The sequence below is a fragment of the Polypterus senegalus genome, chromosome 9, assembly GCF_016835505.1.
Source record: "Polypterus senegalus isolate Bchr_013 chromosome 9, ASM1683550v1, whole genome shotgun sequence".
Classification (NCBI taxonomy): domain Eukaryota; kingdom Metazoa; phylum Chordata; class Cladistia; order Polypteriformes; family Polypteridae; genus Polypterus; species Polypterus senegalus.
In genome coordinates this window covers 79,577,808-79,585,693 of record NC_053162.1, presented here as the reverse complement: position 1 = coordinate 79,585,693, position 7,886 = coordinate 79,577,808, and positions in this window count along the sequence as shown.

Sequence of the window (7,886 nt, the reverse complement as noted above, 5' to 3'; positions counted from 1 at the left end):
TATTTTGTTGAGACCAGAAGAGGTGGGGCTTCTGTGGGGACATCCTCTGCTCCAGGGTGGAAGAAGGAAGAGAGGTTAGTGTCAGTGTCTCACCCAAACCCGTCCTCTGTTGTAATTGCTGTATGGAACCTCCAGCAAACTCCCATAATCCATGTGTAGGAAAGATACTGTATATAATCTGTAGCTGAGGAACTGGACTACCTGGAGCATCTTGTGATATAAAAACTGTTGTGAACTAGGAGTTCCAAAGCACATAAGTCCCAATAAGTTCTAAAGGCAATTCCGAAAAAAATGTTATCATCAAACCCTTACTAGTACTAAGAGCATGCACTGAATCTTCATAAAAAAAGCGTTTATTCTCAAAATAGTTTTCAATAACAATGAAGCTTTGTGGTGCACAAGAAGCAGTGGAATTGCCTAAAACCAATAAGGAAGTCCAATACAAACAAAGTCCCAATACAGTCATCCAGAAATGTAGTCAAGCAAAGAGCATGAAGGTCAAAATTCCAATGGCACACACACATACTGTAGAAAAAACAAAAACTATTAAACTTACTGCACTTTTGAAATTAACCGGCAGGAATTGTGGGAGACCATCTGGATTTATAGAGTTGAGGACACTTCCTGGCAGTGATTGGCAGGATGCCCTGCCTCTTGGGGGACAACCAATAAAACACATGGAACACAACACAAGCAGCTTACATACATAAACAGTCAGTGGAGACGTCTGCTGATGGAAGTTCCTCAGGTTGCACACACAGTGTACAATACGGACAGTAAGACAGGTAAGAGGTTACAGGTAACAAACAGGTGTGTAGCTGTTTTGATGTTTCAGTTAGTTGGTGCCCTTCATGTCAGGTTCATCTGATAACACCATAAAACAAGTGGCAAACATTAAACCCTAAATCTACATATTGCTCTTGTCATAGTGTTTGAGCATTTGTCCTTAAAATCAAGATTCAGAAATGGAAAATACTAACACTGAAGTGGAATTTAGCCTGAATGAATGCTCAGCATACTGTACATGCAGTAAAACATGTTTTTTCAGGCCACAGAAAGTATAAAAGCACTGCTAATTCATATTAAATAAAGGATTTTGAAATTGTGAAAGATGGCTATGTGACAGAGTGTAGTAACACTAACATTAAGTGACTGAGGCTGGTGAAAGAGTGTTTTCTTTTAAGTCTCACAGGGATTTTTCAAATGCCGAGTGGTGTGACAAGATCAGCACTGTGAGATTAGACGATTATCAGTTCAGTCACAGGGTAACCTGGTAGCATTAGAAGTGAGACAAGAGCAACCCTGGGCAGGATGCCAGTTCGCCGCTGAGTGTGCTCACACTCTCACACTCACTCTTGTATGGCTACTATACATTTGTAGGTAGTGTATTTACTTTAATATGTATTTTTTAATTTAAAAATATTATATATGCTGTTGTCTGATATCCCATTGTATTTGACTCAAGCCGAGAAGATTGTACCAGTACTACTTAAAATGGACTGCAATTCGTTGGCAGCTTTGTCTATTTCTGTGGGGTTTACTGGGAGAAAGAAGATGAGATACTAGATTTAAAAGCTAGCCATAAGAAGCCAGTAAGATTGTGATCTCCTTGAGCCTTTTTGTTTCATTACATTTACCCACAATTGGATTAAAATTGTATTCACCCCAAAGTTCCTTCTGGATTTGTGATCTTGTCATGAGCCTACCTGCTTGCGTGAGTCTGTCTGAGTTGAAAAATGTGTTCATCTGTGGACCACTCCATCTAGAAACCTACACTGAACAACTGTATATCTAAAGCTGTTTGTCTCCCTGAATCTTACAAAAAACCACAATAAAGCAAAGTTCTTTATACAAACCTAAGACCTAATGTCATCTTGAGATGAAAATGCCGTCTTCTTTGTAAAGTCAGCTTATTTCTACTACAGAGAAAAGGAAGTACATCCCAGGACATTAGACTGTTGACATTCCAGGACTTAACGCTGGACTGAAAAGGGCATTTTAAGGCTAATAGGGGACTTTGTGGTGTCATAAGTGGAGTATGCAACACAACTTCTGGTCCAGGCATTGGTCTTGTTATCTCTGACCTAATGTAACTCTCTCCTGGCTGGCGTACCAGCATGTGAATGAACAAATAGGCCACTGAATTGGAGGGGTATGGACAACACAGTACACACTACACATTCACAAACTCATGTAAATTACTGTACACAGGGTGGATTCATACTGCTTTCCCCACTGGATGGAAGCTAATAGGCATTAGAAGAATAGAGTGGACCAACAAATGAAGCATTAAACAATAAAAACAAAGTGGAGGTCGTAACCAGAAAGAGAAACAATTGTGCATCAAAACCTATATGTAAAAGAAGATTCTAGGGCTATGTTCACATTACCAGGATGAAGTGACTCAACTTTTGTTTTTGCCTTAACGTGACACAAATCTGATGTTTTCAGGGCCTGTGTGGAGAAAGAAATTAGATTTTATCATGTCAAATTTAGGTCCCTTTCATATGTGGTACTTGGATATGTATACAAATCGTGGCCATGTGGCATGAATGAGAAGCTGTTGCAGATGATTCAAAAGGCAGTGGCATGTCTGGTGTTCAGCCGGTCAAGGGTGGGCACGCAACCCTCCTCTTTTCAGATCACTACACTGGCCCCCTGTACTGGTAAATATTAAGTTTAAATCCATTGTTGCTTGCCTACAGAATAGTCAGTGGGTGAGCTCCTATATACTGTATACTGAGACATCTGTAAGGTCCTATGCTTCTTGTCACCCTCTCAGATCTGCTAATGAATGGAGTTTTATGATGACACTTCTGCCTGGCATGTGTGGCTGGTGGAACGATCTGCCCACCTCAATTTAAAATTCTTACTCCCTCAATGTATTTTAGAAGTGTTTGTTCGATGAGTTTCTGTCTGGCTGATTTTAGCTGTTAGGTTTTGTAATATAAGAATTGTAACTAGCTTGTGTTTTGTTCGGAGTTCTTCACTTGTCCTGTATCAAGACTGATGAATGCTTTCGTCTTTTGTGAGTCGCTTTGGATAATTGTAAGTGTCTCCTTGAAGGGGTTGGAAAGAAGCCCAGTGAATCTGAACTTGGTAGAACTGTGCTGGCAAGACTAGTGGAAGGTAGAGAGACCACTGTTTAAGGGAGAGAAAGACAGAAGGGCAGTCACTCTACCTGAGACACGGGTCATGTAATTCATATAGGAAAGCCCAGAAATGCAATAATGCTGTTGTTTTATTTCTGTTCATTTTTGCTAATTCTGTTTACCTTTAGATGTGTGCCCTTCTATTATGTGTATTTATTGTTATTCTGGGTTTCAGGGATGGCTGAAGAACACCCTGATCATCCATAATCATTGCACGTCAAGTCTGGAATCCACTGTAGTGCCGTACTCCAGATGGCATTCTTCTCTTGGAAGAAAATAACTGTAAAAAATAAATCAAATTCAGATGATTTACTCTGTAAAATTTGCATTCACCCTGCCGTTCGCAATACACTGTATTCATGTTTTCTGTCTTGTTTTCTTTGTCTTTCATTTTTTGGGCTGAGTGTTGTGATGAGTGGTCCGTCAAGAGACCCCTCTCGGATCACCATGGTAACTCGAGGCAATCTAATCTGGTTTGGAAGGTAAATGTCAGGACAGTGTAGGGTCTGTTCAGACCAAATCTCATTAACCTTGAAACAATTTAAATGCATAACTTCTTATCAATTTGTTGATTTCACAATTGAGAGGTTTGTATCAAAGACAGTGAATCTACATTAAATTATATTAAATCAGTGCCGTGCAGCTTTCTAAATGTTTTTGATCTGAAGAGTTTCAATCTCCCTGCCATGCCTGATCCCCATTAATCTTTTCATTCTTAAGTTCTTTATATCATATCATGTCACATAGAGAGATGGATTTTTTATTCTCTAGAAAAAGTTTTGGAGGGTGCAAGTCTGATCGCAACCCATCATAGAACATGAACAAGAGCACACAACATTAGGTCACTGGTTAACCTGAAGTCACAAATATTGAAGTCCGCAATACTGGGGAAAATATGCAAACTCTATGTCACATAATTTAAATTGAAGATGTAACAATGCTAACTGCTGTGTCACTTTAGTGCATATCATACCTTGATTCAGTTATGCGTGAGGCTGAGTAGCCAGGAGAATCGGATGTCTTTCACCTTGGCATGATTCTGTAGCAATCCACTGTGAATTGTTGACACTTCAAACCAATGATCTCCATATTTTTTCTGTTATAACTCTATTTGATTTAACAGCAACCAAATTAAAATTTTACCCTTCGTCGTATGAAATGACAATCCTTTAATGTTTGGTGTCTTTTTTTATTTATTCATCTTCCAATACAGAATCATGAGGAGTTTCTGGCACCCATCGCCAAAAGAAATAAATAAAGACCCTCACATTGAGCCAATTTTGAGTCACTTATAATCCATACATGCTCATGTTGGAGATGTGGGAGGAAAACCAAGTGACCCAAAGCACACACACAGACAGAATGAACATGCAACCTCTATAAAGATGGTGATTGGATCGAGAGTCAAACCTACTGTAGTATGTATTAAGCTCAAGTAGCTCTCACAATTTGCCTCCTACACCATAATTCATTGCATTAGAAGAAAATACTGCATTAAATGCACTCATTTATAAATAGCATTATGTGATTAATAATACAGTAGCTTTGTAATGTGAGTGTGCTCTTTTATGTTGTATATCTGAGAAACCTTTGTATTATAATATCTAGAACAGTTCACATAAGACAGCTGTGCTATTATCCATCATCCTATGTTTAGCTGGCAATATAATCTGCAGTAAAGAAATATGAAACTCTGCTTAGCTGTGTCTTTCTGATTTAGAGTAATCCTTTTGCTAGTACTTGTGTGTAACCCAGAATCCAAAGAGTCATCTACCACAGGCCTCTGAATTGGTGGGGTGAGGACAGCTCAGTCCAAACCACACATACGCAAACTCATCAGTTCATCTTATGTTAATCGTTGTTTGCAGGGTGGATTCATAAATACGTTATTGTCAAATATTGCCCCATGGTGGTTGTCCACTTTCCCCACTTGGATATACTAAAACTGGATAAGACATCTGAAGAGCAGAGTGGACCAGGAAGTGAAACATTAACCAAAAAAAAATAAATAAATAACTAGAATGACAAACAATTGCACATCAAAGTCTATAAGTAAAAGAAGATTCTAAAGCTATGTTCACATTACCAGGTGAAGGGACTCAAATATGGTTTGTTGCCCTAATGTGACACTAAGCTGATGTCATCAGGGCTGTGATCACACAGAAATTTATCAAATCAGATTTGAGTCTCTATCATACGTGGTTTTAGTTCAGATATGTATGCATGCAACATGAATGAGAATGGTCAAATCAGAGTTGATGTGTTTTTTTCCCTGTACACATTAGCCAAGTGTTGCTGTTACGGCATGGCAAAACAACAATGGTGGAGAAATACATCTGTGACAACAGTCATGGTCCCACCGTTTGTGGCTTCTTTCTTGTACCACCACATCTCTTGCTGTAACAGTGCCAGTAACAGTTTGGAAAACAGCAAAAGCTAGCTGTCTGCCTTGTTTTCATGCTCTTGACTGAATCACGTAAAGATGACAAACTGCGTGCAATCCTCCAGATCAAAATGTGATGCATACACTGGATACTAACGCGTTCATTTTGCCGTCTTACAAATATACGTTTTTTGTTGTTGGTGACGCAGATGACTTGTTCATAAACACATCAATGTGTGCATGTGTGCTGTTTTAGAGGACAGATACGTTGACATTACAGTTAGATACTGATCACTTGTACTTAATGTGAACCGTCAAGATAGGGAAATCCAGCCTGAGCAAAAAAATGGGATAAATCGAGAAATAAGGGAAGTCAAAATTCCTGGCCAGAAAAGTCAGTAATCAGAAGTCTAACTGTAAAGCTGTTGTGAATTTAAGAAAGCATCCACGGTTTTCAATTTAGAATTGGCAACTGGATTTGTTAATTTTTTTTTTTAACCTTATTAAATTTTTCTATAATTGTTATTTTTTTGGTTTTAAAATCATAGTTTTTCATATTGTGTGATCTAATGTAATTTATGTGCATTTTATCCTTTATTATGGTGCTGCCATTTTTTGCTGCCATTATCTAGACCAGGGGTCGGCACACATGCCAAGCGTGGCACGCGGAACGATTTTTAATGGCACTCTGATTGAATTGAAATAGAGTAAAAAAAAAAATGATATTTTAATTACAGTGCACACGTTTGTGCCATCACCTACATTTTGTGAATGCGTCTCAAATGTAAATGGAAACCATGTGTTCTGTGCAGGCCGTGGTACGATAAAACAAACCTCTTGTTATTATTGAGCAATAAACTGCCCTAAAATTATTCATAAAAGACAAAAACTTTGTGTTTGCTCTTTTCAAGACTCTTGGATGAATGAATATGGATTTGTACAACTAAAGGATCGTACTGTGTATGCGTTATGCTGTGAAAGTGTTGTGTGTCGTACATCAAGTGTATAAAGACATTATCAAACTAAACAGCAGTCCATGTTTAAAAACTCTGATGAGAAAAATTATGCTATAAAAATGTCTGCTTCTGGCTTTAAGAAACAAACTACTTATTTTAGTCAAATAATTGGAACCAAAAATAAAGCCACTGAATGTAGTTATACAATTGCTTCACATTAATGGATTAATAGCTGTGATTGATAATAAAAAATGAGTAATCATATTAGAATTCTTGATAATTTTTTCTTATTCTAACTATGTATTTTGTATTGAAAAAAATTGTAATTTATAATTTGTAATACATTTTTTAATAAATGTGTTGAAAATTAAAATTTGACAAAATATTCTTTTCACATATGATCCTATGTATTTGAAAATTTTGAATCACCAGTAATATAAGATCTGGTTATAATGGGCTTAAAAATTATGCCCACTATAACCAGACCAATTTTGATACTATGTATAACAAAATTGGTAAAATTATGTTGGCATAAATAACATTGTAACATAGGTTCGGCATGACACCGCTGAAAGGTTGCCAACCCTTGATTTAGACAAAATAGCAGGGGGATTTCAAGGGGGAGGTTACTGGATGTCATTAATGCCTCAGTATTTAAGCCAGTTGTCACACTGAAGGTAACCATACCAGATTCTGCATTCATTCTAAAAAGTTTTTGCTGTGCTTGTTGAAATACAGAATTAGACTTTTCAAATGTTTCTGCATTTACCGTAGATCCCGGAATACAGGCCGACCCGGTATATTAGCCAAACCCCTTCTCTACCTACTAAATTACATGTATTTGCCGATGACCGGTATTTAAGCTGACCCCCTTCTCCAAGCAAAATTTTCTAAATTTCCTTAAAAGTGTCTCTTCGGGTATATTTATAATGTTTATCAGCGAGAATTTGAGACTGCCGGCATTTTTGATATATAATATAATGTGCATAATTTACCAAAACACCAATCATTTTTCTAATGTACTAACCAAAAAGTTCTAAAAAGTGCCAAGCCTACTTCGATTAAGCTAGGAGCATGGCAGCACGCATGGTCGCAGCGGCTCAGGGCTCTTCTTTTGAGTGCACTTTTTTGTTGTTTTTGTCCTTGTTTGTGCACGATCGGTTTGGCGAACATCCGCTACACCATTCAGAACCTTATAGACATCGGTGTCCAGAGCCAGACATCTGTTTCAAGTGTTTTTCATCACATGCACAACATCCCAGACAACATAGCGAGACCAGCGGGCTCTCCGTGGATTGTTGTCGGGTCTAGGAGACGACACAGACGGAGGAGGGAAAGAAAGCAGAAGCGGGGCCGCAGATCTGGCGTTATGCTAAAGCTAAAAAACAACCATAC